The sequence below is a fragment of the Lolium perenne genome, chromosome 4 (assembly GCF_019359855.2).
Source record: "Lolium perenne isolate Kyuss_39 chromosome 4, Kyuss_2.0, whole genome shotgun sequence".
NCBI lineage: Eukaryota > Viridiplantae > Streptophyta > Magnoliopsida > Poales > Poaceae > Lolium > Lolium perenne.
Genome location: NC_067247.2, coordinates 246,125,262 through 246,141,910, shown reverse-complemented (window position 1 = coordinate 246,141,910; position 16,649 = coordinate 246,125,262).

The window sequence follows — 16,649 nt, the reverse complement described above, 5'->3', positions numbered from 1 at the left end:
ATCTTTTGTCCTACCAGCCGGTGGCAGCCGGGCCTCTAGGGAATCTACTGGATATTAAGGTACTCCTTTTAATAGAGTACCAGAGCAAAGCATTAACACTCCGTGAAAACATGTGATCCTCACATCACCGCCATCCCCTCCGGTTGTCCCGATTTCTGTCACTTCGGGGCCTTTGGTTCCGGACAGTGACATGTGCATACAACTTGTAGATACAATCTAAGCAATAAGTATAGAGCTTAAATCTAAGATCATGCCACTCGGGCCCTAGTGACAAGCATTAAGCATAACAAGATTGCAGCAACAATAACTTCACAAACTTTATAGATAGACTAATCATAATGTATCATCCATCGGATCCCAACAAACACAACACCGATTACATCAGATGAATCTCAATCATGTAAGGCAGCTCATGAGATCATTGTATTGAAGTACATGGAGGAGAGAATACCAACTAGCTACAGCTAGAACCCGTAGTCCATGGGGGAACTACTCACGGAGCATGATGGAGGCGGTGGCGTCGATGGAGATGGCTTCCGGGGGCACTTCCCCATCCCGGCAGGGTGCCGGAACAGAGACTTCTGTCCCCCGAATAGGAGCTTCGCGATGGCGGCGGCGCCCCTGGAGTCTTTCTGGAGTTTCGTCAATTGGTATCGTGTTTTTAGGTCGAAAGGGCTTATATAGGCGAAGAGGCGGCGCAGGAGGGGCAACAGGGTGCCCTCCCCATAGACCGGCGCGGCCAGGGGCTGGCCCGCGCGGCCCTATGGTGTGGGGGCCCCAGGCCTCCCCTCTGACTCCCCTTCGGTGTCCTGGTCCGTCTCAGTGAATTATGATGTTTGGTCTTCGTTTCGTCGAATTCCGAGAATATTGCCCGAACAGCCTTTCTGGAACCAAAAATAGCAGAAAACAGGAACTGGCACTGTGGCTTCTTGTTAATAGGTTAGTTCCGGAAAACGCATAAAAACATTATAAAGTGCGAGCAAAACATGTAAGTATTGTCATAAAACAAGCATGGAACATCAGAAATTATGGATACGTTGGAGACGTATCAGAGACTTTCGGCAGTTGGTTGCGAAAACATTTAATGAATGACAATGATGTTGGAGATCAGTTGTACATGTTGGCCAAGACACCATCTTCGACTATAACCACTTTCCAAGGGTACGAGATAAATGGGAATACATTTTACAAGATCACCCAAGATAAAAAGAGCACCAACCAAAACAGTGGTGTCCACTTTGATGCAGCAACCGAGACTGGGCAAAAGGTCACATATTATGGTTACATAGAGGAGATATGGGAACTTGACTATGGACCCTCCTTTAAGGTCCCTTTGTTCCAGTGCAAATGGTTCAAGCTAACAGGAGGTGGGGTAAAGGTGGACGAGCAATACGGAATGACAATGGTGGATTTCAACAATCTTGGTTATCTTGACGAAGCATTCGTCCTAGCCAAAGATGTCGCTCAGGTTTTCTATGTGATGATCCAAAGCGCCACATTGTTCTTTCAGGGAAAAGAAACATCGTGGGAGTGGAAGACAAGACAGGCATGTCAGAAGATTATAATATGTTTGGTGAAATTTCGCCATTCAAAGTGAACACTGACCCAAGCATTAAGTTAAATGATGAGAATGCTCCATGGATACGGCACAATCGTAAGCAAGCAGGGACACAAGGGAAGAAATGATGTGTAATAATTTATTGTACCAAACTTTGTTGAATAGATCATGTGAATTATATTATCTGTGATGTGTTTGGTGTCCATTTTCAAATGATTCGACTGATTCGAGATACCACTGATGATACATGAAATTTGGAGTGATTTAGTCATACTCTTGCCTAGGCGTATAATATGCATACTCGTAGTTTTCATAGTCGTCGCCTTCTAAGTTCCCGCCGTCGTCGTCGCTGCCGTCATCGTTGTCGTCAGGCAGCGCTCATGGCTCGAACTGGGGGTAGCGCAGGCGGGGAATATCGTCGGCCGTGATGTAGTCCATGACGCTCTGTAGAGTCCGGTCGTACCACCATAGCCGACGGCCGGCCTCGTGGAAGTTCCCATGAGGCAGACCATCCTCCTCATACCTGCCGAGCGCCCTCTCAAGCCGATTGATGAAGAAGGCGTCCCAAGTATGCTGGTTATCGGGATGCCAGCGGGGATTCATCCGCTGCTCCGGCGTGAGGTCGAGGTAGTAGTGGTTCGTGATGGCTGCCCGGTGCTTAGGCACCAGCCGGCGGGGACGTGGTAGCCCGGTGGGCAAGGGTAGTTCGAGGCGCAAAGCTCCTCCACCTGTTGGTAGGTTAGAGTGGGTACGGTGGAAGCCATGACAGAGTGATGAGAGATTGTAGAGATGTGATAAGGCTGGCCAAGCCAGGCTACATATATGTAGTGGGAAATGGCGGGAAAAATGGGAGCGGGAAGACAGGAGGCGGGAAGAAACTGGCGGGAAGAAAGAGGAAGGAAGAAAGAGGCGGGAAGAGGGAGGCGGGAGGACAGGGAATAAATGGCGGGAAGAAGAGGAATCCAGAGCTGGTCATCTAACCTTTAGTCCCAGTTGGTGGGTGCAACCGGGACTAAAGGTGGTTTTGTATCATCTAACAAAACTGTCGGTGGGATAAATACGTTTGGGTAAGCTTTAGTCCCGACTGGTGGGTGCAACCGGGACTAAAGGTAGTTTTTGTGTCATCTAGGAAAACAGAGGCAGGAAGACAGAGGCGGGAAGACAAAGGCGGGAAGAAATGACGGGAAGACAGAGGCGGGAAGAACTGGCGGGAAGAGGGGGGCGGAAAGACAGAGGTGACCGGGAAGAACTGGTGGGAAGAGGGGGCTGGAAGATAGGAGGCGGGAAAACATATGAGGGAAGAAATTGGATTTTTCTGAATTTTTTGATATATTATTTGTATTTTTAAGATTTTGAAATGAATTAGTTTTACTTTTTTGAATTTTTTTTATATATTATTTGTATTTTAAAGATTTTGAAATGAATTAGTTTTATTTTTCTGAATTTTTTGATATATTATTTTTATTTTTAAGATTTTGAAATGAATTAGTTTTATTTTTCTGAATTTTTTGATATATTATTTGTATTTTTAATATTTTGAAATGAATTATTTTTATTTTTCTGATTTTTTATATATTATTTGTATTTTTAAGATTTTGAAATGAATTATTTTTATTTTTATGATTTTTTTGATATATTATTTGTATTTTTAAGATTTTGAAATGAATTAGTTTTATTTTTTCTGAATTTTCGATATATTATTTGTATTTTTAAGATTTTCAAATGAATTAGTTTTATTTTTTAGCATTTTTTTATATATTATTTGTATTTTTGATATTTTGAAATGAAAAGAATTTCGGAAAAGAATGCTGGCGAAAACCCTTTAGTCGCGGTTGGTGACACTAACCGCGACTAAAGGGTCGCCGCTATCAATTCGCGCGGGCGCGCGTGGCGGTTCACTTCTTCTTCTCCGCCAATCTCTGCAGCCCACGCGCCACTCTCCGTCATCTTTGCCGCCACGCTCGCTCTCGTCGTCACTGTCATCGCCGTCGCCGCCCTCTCGTCGCGCCACCCCGAGGACGCGCCGCCCCGACTACTTCTCCCGCGTGCGCCGTACTTCGGCATCGTTCCGTCGTTGCCCCATCGCGTCCCGTCGTCGCCGGCGCCGCTCTGCTCGCGCTGAGAGAGAGAGAGGAGAGGGAGAGAGCACACCGCCGCCGCGCGCGCCGCTGTGCGCCTGCACCACGTACTGCCGCGCGCCGCGGCGGGCCAGCCACCGGCCAAGATATGAGGGCGGCGGTGAGAGAGAGAGAGGGGAAGGAGAGAGGCGCCCCAGCCATTTTTTTTTCTTTTGTTTTGTGTTTTTTGTTCTAGCTTGTTAATTTTAACTTCTTAACAAAAAATAACTTAATTAACAACAAAAATTAACCTAATTTTTTTTGACTTAACAAAATTTTAACTTAATTTTTTTTACTTAACCACCGCGCGTATACGGAGGGGGCGGCGAGGGGGCGGCGCACAACTTTGTGCGCCACGCCGCCCTCATCGTCACCGCCGAAGCCGCCGCCGCCCTCGTATGTGTCGCTGCCCGAGTGCCGCCGCACACACACAGATTGAGAGGGGGCCGGGAGGGGCGCGTGTGGCGCCTGCCATCTTGGCCAAGTACCACACACGGGCGGCACCCCTACGCGCTCTCCATTTTTTTCTAACTTAACACATATTGGAGAATGTAACCAACCCCACGCGTATACGGAGGGGGCAGCGAGGGAGGCCCCTATGTGTGTTGTCCTCGGCACCGCCACCGCCCTTTCGCCACCGCCCCCCTTTCGCCACCGCCCCCCTTTCGCCACCGCCCTTTCGCCACCGCCACCGCCCTTTCACCACCGCCACCACCCCCCTTTAGCCTCCGCCACCGCCATCGCCCCCTTCTTTACTTAATTAATTAGTTTTGACTACATGTTTTCAGGAGTGACATATGGCGGATGACAGAGCTGACCCGATTCGGGAAAACTATGATGCAGATGCTGAAGAACATATAATGGGCATCATAAATGGCGATATTCTTTATGTGCCGGCCGACGAAGCTGAAGAAGAGGATGTCTCTTCTTATCTGAACCTTGACGGTGAAGGTTGAAGGTCGTCAACAAGGTGATGACGAAGGAACGGACATTGTCGATGGAGGTCAACCGTCGACAAACGACAATCTCAAATAGCAAGTAGAAACCACCTCCGGCGAGGTATATATATATACATTGAGCCTCATGTGATACAAACTTATTGATTTGAATAAATATGTGTATTAACACGCGCGACTCTCTTTCTTTTTTTAGCCCTCGGTCAGATCGTCGAAAAAATCGAGTACGATAAAGTGTGGCAAAACCAAGACGATGAAACAAGGAGAAACATATACTATCGAAGTTGTCAGTGCATCCGGCAAGCCGCTGGAGCCCCAAAAGCACTCCACAAAGTTTATCAACCAATGCGGAGCCGTTGTTAGAGACAATGTAACAATCACCGTCTAGGAATGGAATGAGCAAAGAAGGCATGTCTTGGTTTCAGTTTTGTCGACAAGAGAACGAAAAAAGATTGCTGGAGAAAGCTTATGGAACATTTCATTCTACCTCCGGAATACAACAAAGTCGATGAATTCGGTAACGAGATTCCGGGTGGACGTGAGAGGAGGAGGCTAGTCAAAGAGTTCGCTCTTAAGAAGATGGTCGAAGCATTCCGAAACTTCAAGAAAAAATTAGCCCATGACTTTTTCAACCAGAACAAGACTCCGGATTTCAAAGGACAATATGAGAAACTGAAAGATGATTGGCCAGAATTTGTGAGGCAAAAGAAGTCGGAGCATTTCAAGGAAATATCGAAAAAAATAAGGAAAATGCGGCTAAGAAAGAGTACAATCATATTATGGGGCCAGGAGGATATCGCCTTTTGGAGCCTAAGTGCGAGAAGATGGAGAACGGCCCGAGGGCGCGATGAATCCCTTTAGGTACAGAGGGATGGGACCCATGGGCCAAAAGCTGGTGGTACGGGCATGGGAGATCGCTAGACCCGGAGACAGGGGTGTGTGTTCACCGTAAGAAAGCGTTTAAACCCACCCAAGCCCTTATTGACGCAATGACCCAAGCTCAAGAGGGGAAGATCAAGTTCAACAGAGAGAACGACGCACTGACATTTTCCCTCGGGAATACTGAACACCCAAGACGTATACGAGGAAAAGGCGCCATTCCATGGAAAGTAGGGTTTTCCCAGGACAATGACCCGTACGGTTACAGAAACCGTAAGAGAAAGACGGATCGGGATGCAGATCTTGTGGGGAAGTTGGCATCGGAACTCCGTGAGGTGAAGCAGATGGTGTATGGACTAGTAAAAGAAAGATCGGTTGCAGGGCCGCATCAAGATCATGCATTGGATCTCGAAAGCCAGCAGCGGAGAAGCAGCATGGCTCCCACGGAAGCCCCGCCTGGTGCTAATGCACCCTTGCTGGCCTCGGCTGGTGCTAATGCACCCTTCACCTCGGCTGGTGATAATGCACCGACGATCGAGATTCGTGCACCGGAGCCTCACTACCCTGTGGATGATGTAAAGGAGATGAAAGAATGTGATCTGCATTATCCAGTGGGGAATATTTCCATGAAGGTAGCTACCGGCAGTGCTTTACCATGTACACCTGGAGCACTCCACCACAATAACCTCATTGAAGATGGCTATGCTCGTGTCACGGTGGAAGACATAGTCCAAGGGTTTGAGAACCTGGAGATTGACTATGCTACACCCAAAGGGGAGAGAAGACTTGGAGATGTCAAGCGCCAGTTCATTCTTTGGAAAAAAGAAGTACATACTGTTTCCAGGCGAGGCGCCAAGGCTAACAAGTCCACCCCCCTCCGGTGGTGGTGGTGGTGGCGGTGGTGGTGGTTCACCTACACCTCATTCACGTCAGCTGACGCCGCCCCCCAATCCACAACCTCCGGTGGGTAAGCAGCCGCCGCCCCCAGTCCGCCTCCGGTGGGTACGCCGCCCCTCAATCCACCTCTGGCGAGGAAGCAGAAGCAGGCGGACAACAAGGCAACCTCCTCCTGGACTATTAACTCGGACCCTTATGTACCTAAGACCACAAAGGTACCACAGCCATCACTGAAGCCTCTCCTCCCAAGGCCTTGGGAACTTAGTGAAGAGCAAACCAACTTGGCCACGGCTGGTCAGTATGACAAATGGAAGGCGGATATGAAGGCGAAAAATAGCCTGAGCCCAAGCCAGTATTTACTGAGAAGGAAAAGAAGTGGGCTAAGTCATTTTTGATGACACCGTCCCAAGTCGAGAAGAATATGCCTAACGACTATGGACGTGAACTTCGTTGGCAAACAGAAATATTGGGGAAGAAGAAAGCCTTGGCAGAGAAGGAGAAGAAAGCCTTGGAGGAGAAGAAAGAAGAAAGTAAAAAAAAGCGGGAAACAAGTTGCCCAGCTCGGGGAACATAATAAACAATCGATCCCCCCCGCTCATAGTGAAAGCCGCCGGTCCGGATGCTATGACATTGTCTTTCAGAGCAGATATGGATAAGGACTTTGAACTAATGGACCCCGCTATCATAGCAGCTGCGGCAGAAAAGGGAATGACTGTAACGGGTGCCAAAGAAAAAGCGGCCGAGTTCGGTATGACTCTTCGTGCAGTGTTAGGCATTGAGGATGCGCCAATGAGTGAGGTAGCATTTACATATGTGCCGAATGGGCCTCTCGTCGAGCCTACGCAGGAAGAGGATCTACCAGCACAAATGCAAAATCTTCTACGTCGGTACAAGGTTTTCATAAAAAATAAGGCCGGCAAAGAATATATTTATGCGAAAATTAGACATGAGCATAACTTCAAACATTACTATGTAACAGTTCATATGAGTGAATTGTTCCAGCTTTTCAATCTGCGCGAGCTCGACAAATCTATCATCAGTTGCTACGTTCTGTAAGTGATTTATTTCTACCTCATCTCGTTCATTGCCTGGACTATATATATTGTCCTAACTATATTGTTCTGTACGCTATTATGCAGAATGAAGATTGGGGAATGCCAAAAAAGGAACATCCATGATGTTGGGTTCATTGACCCACATATCGTTAATGGATATGTGTTAGAAAGACACCCCCGCAATGTGGAGAAGGACCCGTGGGATTTTCTTACAAAGCAGCAACTCAAAAGTCAAATTCTATTTCATTACCATTTTGGGTGAGTGTTTCTGTCTTGAGCATATTCTATTTTGTTTACTCCATGCATGGTATGTCTAATCGATGAGTTATTCATGTTTGTGCATGTATCGTGTCCGCAAGTTCCACTAGATTCTGCTATTAATTGAATTTCACACCTCCAGAGTTCTCATCATGGACTCTCTGAATATGGATTCAAAGCTTTGGGTCAACATGAGAAATATGCTGTAAAAGTAATTATTTTCAATCATTTGCGCTCTATATCGATCGGCCTCTTTCGTTCATTTCCTAATATCAAGTAACTAATAACTCCCTTGTTCATTTAATTTTCTTTGCCCTGTAGGGTTTGGAGACGGTTCTCAGATCAAATGGTCGGTGCATTCAAAAAAAGATCTAGAATTTAGAAGGTTAGTTAATGTGGATATTCAGCCACCGGGGACCAATCTATGTGGATACTATGTTTGTGAGTTCATCCGGAGATGCACCTCTGAGTGGAAGCCGTCGGATAGCAATGTGCGGAGGAATAACTTGCGGAAGACGTTTAGTCCAGAAGCTCGCTTCCAACCAATTCAAGAGGAACTAGCAGGATTTTTGGTGAGGTAAGTCCTCCATCCTAAAGGAGAACACTATTACGAGGACGAAGAAATTCCGATCCCAGAAATTGTGTATGGAAACTTGTTCGAAGTTGTATATGGTCATCCGAGATTGAATATATATATTGTATATTCCTATTGAATTCTTCTTGTTTCTAATTTCAAACTTGTTTGAAATTGTACATTCATATGCATGTATATAGTAGCGTAGAATATGTGTACTGAAACTTCTTCAAAATTAAAATTAAACACAAAATAAAATATAAAAGAAATAAAACAATACAAATTAAAAAGAAACCAGATTTAGGAGGGGGCTAAAACAGTAAACCTGCGGAGGCCTTTAGTCGCGGTTGGCCAGGCGAACCGCGATTAAAGGTCCTCCGCCCAGACGGACGCCTGGCTCCCACGTGGACGGGCCTTTAGTCCCGGTTCATAAGCAACCGCGACTAAAGGGGTGCCTTTAGTCGCACTTAATTAGTCCCGGTTGCGCAACCGGGACTAAAGCCTCTTTTTCTATCAGTGAAAGGTTCCTCATGGACAAAAGAAAAAAATGATGTATCTAATGTTCGTCAGAGCAATACAGGTGCAGAATAAACAAATAAAATTATAATATGCAGGGTCTAAATAGAATGACGTGGAACAACGATGGTTTTCACGATCCTAACAAGAATTTGTTTGTTCATGAGATATTTAGGGAGCAGAAATTAGATTTCATTGTCTTATTGGAGAAACATAATATCTAACTTTGTTTGCCCTTTTTTGAAGCACCTAGCAACGGGGTTGGATTTTTCATGGTTTTATTTGCCACCTCATAGATGTTCTAGGGGCATTTTAGTTGGGTTTAATTCAGCCATCCTACAATAAAAGGGTTGAGATGGGAAACTTTTGGGTCAAAATTTATCTGCGATGTCAAAATGATGGCTTTGAGTGGGTTTTGGTTCCTGTATATGGTGCTGCCCAAGATTCACACAAACCAGAATTTCTATATGAGTTGTGTCGCATGTATGATGAGGAACCACTTCCTATGTTAGTAGGAGGTTACTTCAATATTATTCGTCAAAGAGAAGAAAAATAATAACAACAATTTTAACGCATGCCCACCGTTTGGTTTTAATGCGATCATAGAAAACCTTGACCTACGAATAATAGCTCTCTCAGGTAGTGATGCATGTAAAATGCATACATGAACTTTGTCCTTTACCATATTGAATTACCACATATTTGCAACATATATGATGATAGATTGATAATACCATGTTTTACATTGATTTATGGGGATTTACAAATGATCCCCTTTATTTGGTTTATAACTTAGCAGAACATGAATTCTCTGTTTCGCGTATTTTTCACTTTCAGATACCTATATGGAGTCAAATTGACAAGTGATTTTTGGAGAGTCACTTTTTCATCAGGAGAAGCAACCAAGAATCTGGAAGCACACCAGGATAGGCCTGAGGCCCAAAGGAAGTTAGGTGGCGCGCCCAAACATGTAGGGCGCGCCACCCACCTTCTTCCGGCCGTCGATCGTCCAATCCAATTGATTCTTTCACCCATCGATGTATTTTGACCAAAAATCACTATATATGGCCCCGGAGAGTTCTCTGGAGGAGAGCGCCCCAGAAGACAGAAACACGAAAACAAAGGTTGCAGCAGCGAAGATTGGAGCGGGAAACTCCGTCAGGATCACCGCCGGGGGGATCTCCACCTTCTCCAGCATATTCATCATCATCACCATGATCAACGTGGAGTAGTACACCTCTGTACTACGGGTTTGTGGCAGTAGGTTGATCTATTTCTCTCATGTTCTCCATAGTTCTTAGTGCCATATGAGCTGGCCTACATGATTATGGCTATATTTGTAATACATATGTGGTGGATCATTATTCTATGATATTGTGCTATGAGATCTGATCATATTATGTGAAAGATATATTGATAGATGCATATTATGTACCTCGTTCTTAAGTATTTCTTCTGATCCAACATCTATGCAATAGTGTGTGGGGGGTGATGTGTGTATTAGATGGAGTACGTAGCATGGTTTTAGTGATTGGATAGTGACAACAAATTCATGATCTATTAAGGTTTTGCCTTTTTTTTGCTACCTCACCAGGGATAAAGTGAATGCATGTGCTATATTCGTCACGTGACAAAAGTGATGATCTTGTTTGCTCAAGGTAGCATATTTGATATTCAACCATCATGTCAAAGTACTTGTGGCTATGCTCTGTTAATTCTTAATCCAATATTGCATGGAGTTTTCCCTTTCTTGTGCAGTATAAGAGTGGGGAGGAGTGTCATCTAAATAAAACTAAAATAAAAAGGCACTCCTTCATGGTATGAGATTGTTGGCAGGCACCCGAGGATTCGGTTAGCCATGGTTTGTGAAAGCAAAGGTTGGAAGGAGTGTCAACTAAAAATAAAATTTTATGGGAGCCGCTCTTCGAGAGTTTGTTTGGCAAGGGGGTTAGAGTACCCGCTACCATTCGTTGACAACAACAAACACCTCTCAAAATGTTACTTTTATTCTCTTTATATGATTTCAAAACTGAAAAAGCTCTAGCACATGATTTAATCCCTGCTTCCCTCTGCGAAGGGCATGTCTTTTACTTTATGTTGAGTCAGTAAACCTATTTCCCTCAATCTCAAGCAAGCATTTGAGTTGTTGTAATCAAACCATCTATATTGTGATTTACTTCATGATGTCCTTTACTCTTCCTTGTTTAGTACAAGTTTTATCTGAATGAATATAGCTTTGAAAGTTATCAATGATTATGAGGAGACCATTATGATTGAGTATGCAAGTTGTGCCATATAAGTTTTAACATAATATGTTAATTATTCTCTGACCAAGAACGAAGTTTGCCATCACCAATTATGATTTCTTATGCACTTTTATTTGTGATTACCCTCTACTTGTTTCAAGTTGAATTATATGAGGAAGTTGTTCACTAGAATGTCTTGTGTGAATTGATATGATGCTTCTTGTCCGTATTTTATTTATCGACTCTTCACTCCATAAACATGTGGTCCTGTTTACCGAGTTCAGTTTCGCTTGGGGACAAGCGAAGTCTAAGCTTGGGGGGAGTTGATACGTCCATTTTGCATCACTATTTTATATCATAATTTGCTGTTATTCATTGATATATTTCATATTTGGAGATGATACTTATGTTATTTCATCTATTTTGTATGTTTCATGATTATTGGAGGATCGCGCACCGGAGTCAGGATTCTGCTGGAAAAAGCGTCGTCAGAAGGCAATATTTCGGAAGATCGACAATTGACAGAAATTATACGGAAAATCCTATTTTTCCAGAAGACGAAGGGAGCCAGAAGGGGGAGCCGAGGAGGGCCGCCATGGGCCCACCACATAGGCCGGTGCGGGCCAAGGCCTGGCCGCGCCGCCCTGTGAGGAGGGGGCCCACAGCCCCCTCTGGCCTCCTCTCCTTCGTGTACATCTTCGTCCCGAAAACCTAAGCTCCAGAGAATAGTCGCGAGGAGTCACAGCCGCCTCTGCGGGGCGGAAAACACCAGAGAGGAAAGAGCTCTCCAGCAGGCTGAAATCTGCCGGGGAAATTCCCTCCCGGAGGGGGAAATCGACGCCATCGTCACCGACATCGAGCTAGACATCATCTCCATCATCATCATCATCATCATCATCATCTCCATCATCATCACCGCCGTCTCCACCGCTGCACATCGACACCGCTGTAACAATTTGGGTTGGATCTTGATTGTTTGATAGGGGAAACTCTCCTGGTAATTTCTACTTGTTATTGATGCTATTGAGTGAAACCATTGAACCAAGGTTTATGTTCAGATTGTTATTCATCATCATATCACCTCTGATCGTGTTCCATATGATGTCTCGTGATTAGTTCGTTTAGTTCTTAAGGACATGGGTGAAGTCTAAATGTTAGTAGTGAATTATGGTTGAGTAATATTCAATGTTATGATATTTAAGTTGTGGTGTTATTCTTCTAGTGGTGTCATGTGAACATCGACTACATGATACTTCACCTTTATGGGCCTAGGGGAATACATCTTATACTCGTTTGCCAATTGCGGGGTTGCCGGAGTGACAGAAACCTAAACCCCCGTTGGTATATCGATGCAGGAGGGATAGCAGGATCTCAGAGTTTAAGGCTGTGGTTAGATTTATCTTAATTACTTTGTTGTAGTTGCGAATGCTTGCAAGGGGTATAATCACAAGTATGTATTAGTACTAGGAAGGGCGGTGCATTAGCATAGGTTCACCCACACAACACTTATCAAAACAATGAAGATTAATCGGCTGTATGAAGCGAAAGCACTAGACTAAATTCCCGTGTGTCCTCAAGAACGTTTGGTCGTTATAAGTAAACAAATCGGCTTGTCCTTTGTGCTAAAAAGGATTGGGCCACTCGCTGCAATTGTTACTCTCGCATTTTACTTACTCGTATTTTATTCATCTGCTACATCAAAACCCCCTGAATACTTGTCTGTGAGCATTTACAGTGATTCCTTCATCAAAACTGCTTGTCAACACCTTCTGATCCTCGTTGGGTTCGACACTCTTACTTATTGAAAATACTACGATACACCCCCTATACTTGTGGGTCATCATTAATCACCTACACCGGATGGATGCTTCGATGACATCAAACACTACTTCGTAAATGGGTAGTTATAAAGGTGGCATTAAGTGTTCAGAAAGTATAGGTTGAAGCACGTGGATGAATAGTGGGATTTGTCCATCCAAATGACGGATAGATATACTCTGGGCCCTCTCGGTGGAATGTCATCCAATTAGCTTGCAAGCATGTTACTGGCTGACAAGGGATTTCATATCACAGTACGAGTAAAGAGTACTTATCGGTAACGAGGATGAACTAGGTATAGAGATACTGACGATCAAACTTCGGATGAGTAAAATATCACGCGACAAAGGGAATCAGTATCATATGTTAATGATTCTTTCGATCATGAAGTCATCGTTGAATATGTAGGAGCCATTATGGATCTCCAGGTCCCGCTATTGGTTATTGATCAGATAAGTGTCTCGATCATGTCTGCATAGTTCGTGAACCGTAGGGTGACACACTTAAGGTTCGATGTTGTTTTAAGTAGATTTGGAATATGGTTTGGAGTTCGAATATTGTTCGGAGTCTCGGATGGGATCCAGGACATCACGAGGAATTACGGAATGGTCTGGAGAATAATATTCATAGATGGGAAGTCACATTCCAAGTTTGAGAATGGTCCGGTGAATTTGTGGAAGGTTCTAGAATCATCTGGAATATTTCACTCCACCAGCCCTAGCCAACCCACCAAGTGGGAAGGTGGAGTCCATGGTGGACTCCAGCTCCATGGCCGGCCACACCACAAGGAAAGGGAGGAATCCCACCTTGACTAGATTTCCCAATTTGGTAAGTTTTGCAATTGGACTCCAATGTGGATTTTGATTGAACCCTAGGGATTTCCACCTATTTAAAGGGGAAAGGAGGGGAGGGGCCGACACCACTTGAGCCGCACCACCCAAGGGCACCCTGGCTGGTGCCCAAGCTCCCTTTCTCTAAACCCTAGCGACTCCCTCCTCCACCTATCTCCCGCACGATTTTGGCGAAGCCCTGCCGAAGTTCTCCATCACCATCGTGACCACGCTGTCGTGCTGCCGGGATTTCAAGGAGGATCTACTACTTTTGTTGCCCGCTGGAACGGGGAGAAAGACATCTTCATCAACACCGTACGTGTGACCGAGTGTGGAGGTGCTGCCCGATTGCGGCACTGTCAAGTTCTTTAACGCGATCTTGAGAGCGGCAAGTGATTGACTGCATCATCCACAAGATTTATCTCGTTAAGGATTAGCGATCTTCGAGGGTATGTTGATCTCATCTCATTGCTACCATCTACTAGATTAGATCTTGGCTTGTTATTTGTTCTTGCGGTAGGATTTTTTGTTTTCTATGCTACGAATACCTTCAGTCGTATCAGAGCCGTGTCTATGCATAAATTTGTTGCACGAGTAGAACACAATGGTTTTATGGGCGTTGATGCTTTTGTTGTCACTTGCTTATCGTGTACTTTGCATCTTGCGGCATGGTGAGATGGTGCGTCCCGGGCTAACCTTACATAACCGCATTCATGATACTTGCTTCACGCTCGACATGCAACTTGTATTGCATAAGTGGCTTTGCGGGTATATGTGTCTCTCACCATAGTTAAGATCCAATTTAGAATTTTTACTTGACAACAGTTGTATCAGTGTTGTGGTTCATGTTCTTAGGTAGATCGGATTTTACTCAAAAACCCCAATCCATGTAAAATATGCACACAAAATTAGAGACATCTAACTTATTTTTGCAGGGGGTGGTGATGTGATATAGCCATGATGTGATTGTGATTATATTTGATGTATGAGATGATCCTTATTGTATTGTGGCAACCGGCAGGAGCCTTATGGTTGTCTTTAATTTCTTATCAATTTATCATGTAGTAGTTTTATTTTAAAGTAGTTGTAATAGTTTCTACACGTGCTGGACAACTATGAAGACGGCGCCATTGACCTTGACGCCCCGCCGACGATGATGGAGATCATGCCCGTGCTTTGGAGATGAAGATCAAAGGCGCAAAGATAAAATAGTCATATCATATCACATTATGAATTGTTTTCTATGCTACCATCACCTAGATTAGATCTTGACTTGTTATTCGTTCTTGTAGTAGAATTTTTTTCTATAATACTAATCCCTTCATAGTTTACATACAAGCCAAATACATATTTTATAGTTAGTATAGTTCATTTTATATTACAGTTAATTAATATGCATCATTCTAATGTTGTATTTAGTATAATTAATTTACATATTACAATTAATTAAGATGATACTTTCTTATGGTTTAGTTAGTATAGTTAATTTACATGTCACACTTTAATAGTATAGTTATCATCGCTTATTTTGGTATAGTTGAGCCATCTGTAAAATTATTCTTATTAAAAATCTTATCATAATAGGAGCCTACTTCTGTGACACTGTACAAGTTTTTTTGGAGAAGAAGCAAGGTAGATCTTGAGCCGTTGTTGGCATAAAACAACATGTTGGTGCTCCTAGAGATGAATGGTAGATGCACCGTGAAGATCTACCAAGAAGAACGCTCAAAAAGGATTAGTCTAAGATATTGTTGGTTGTGAAATATAATTTGAATTGTAATTTTGATCCCTTTCTTTCGTTACAATGTCTATTCATGTGTGCATTGTGCTTCATCAGCAGCTTGGGTTGCTGATAGGATGTGCAACTGGGGCTGCACTTCTATCAGGTTTCTGGAATAAAATGTATTGCTATCATGAGGTGGGGGCTCACTGTTGTATACCGGACGTGGTGTCGGAAACTTTGGGCCTCTCTAATAGTCGTTAAAGGAATCGTCGGTAGCGTACATGAAGATCCCAGATCTGGTCAAAGCACTGACAGTCTCCTAATAAGAGTGTGTCAAAGATTTCATCTTCGGCATGCCCCCATGACATCCTTCACTATAACATGTGCAAATAAAACTCGTCATCGTATGTTACCTCTGACAGGTTTGGCATCCGTTAGTGACATAACATCAGTTTTGACAAGGTTGTTGTGATGGGCGACTAGCCTGTCACCGCATGGTTTAAATGCCCGTCAGCGACAATGGAAGGTCTACTGGTGAAGGCCGAGGAGGAGGATCACTACCATGCCACAGCGCAGATCTTCGACCCGAGGTGGAGCATATCATCGGGTCAGAGGCTGGTGTGCTGGACCACAACATCGGTTGTTCTCCTCCGGCATGGCAAGCAGAATGAGCCGGAGGCATTCTCCTCTAGTGTGTGTCAGTACCACTAGTAGAAGGTTGGCCCCTTCGTTGCACAACCGCACCACAAGAAAGAGGCCGAGGATACAATAGTGGATACACTTGGGAGTACTTAGCAGAGTAGTGAGACGTCTTATATCTAATATGCTACATATTGTATTAGGATGTTTTATGTTTAATATGCTACCTTAATATTGCTAGGCTGTTAAGTTTAGAATCGTGCTAGTATTCAGATTTTCTTATTACTCTTTGTCTCGTTTGTTAATGCAACAAATGGACCTCGTGTGTGCAAAGTGTGGTGATAAGAGCCTGCATGAGTGCCACTAGGTACTTAACTACCTGGAGTTTACTTGCCTAAGTGGCAGATCCATGTGCTTTTACCAAGAGCTTCTGGTTTTGTTTCTACGTAAGACAGTAGATGTTCTGATTCAACATGTGTCTGATTTTCTCATAGCTACATTCAACCTAGAATGTCTCGGCTATGGGGAGAATTTTAATATTTAGAAGGCATAGTCTCGGCTCCAAGTAGGGCTCACCCCATCA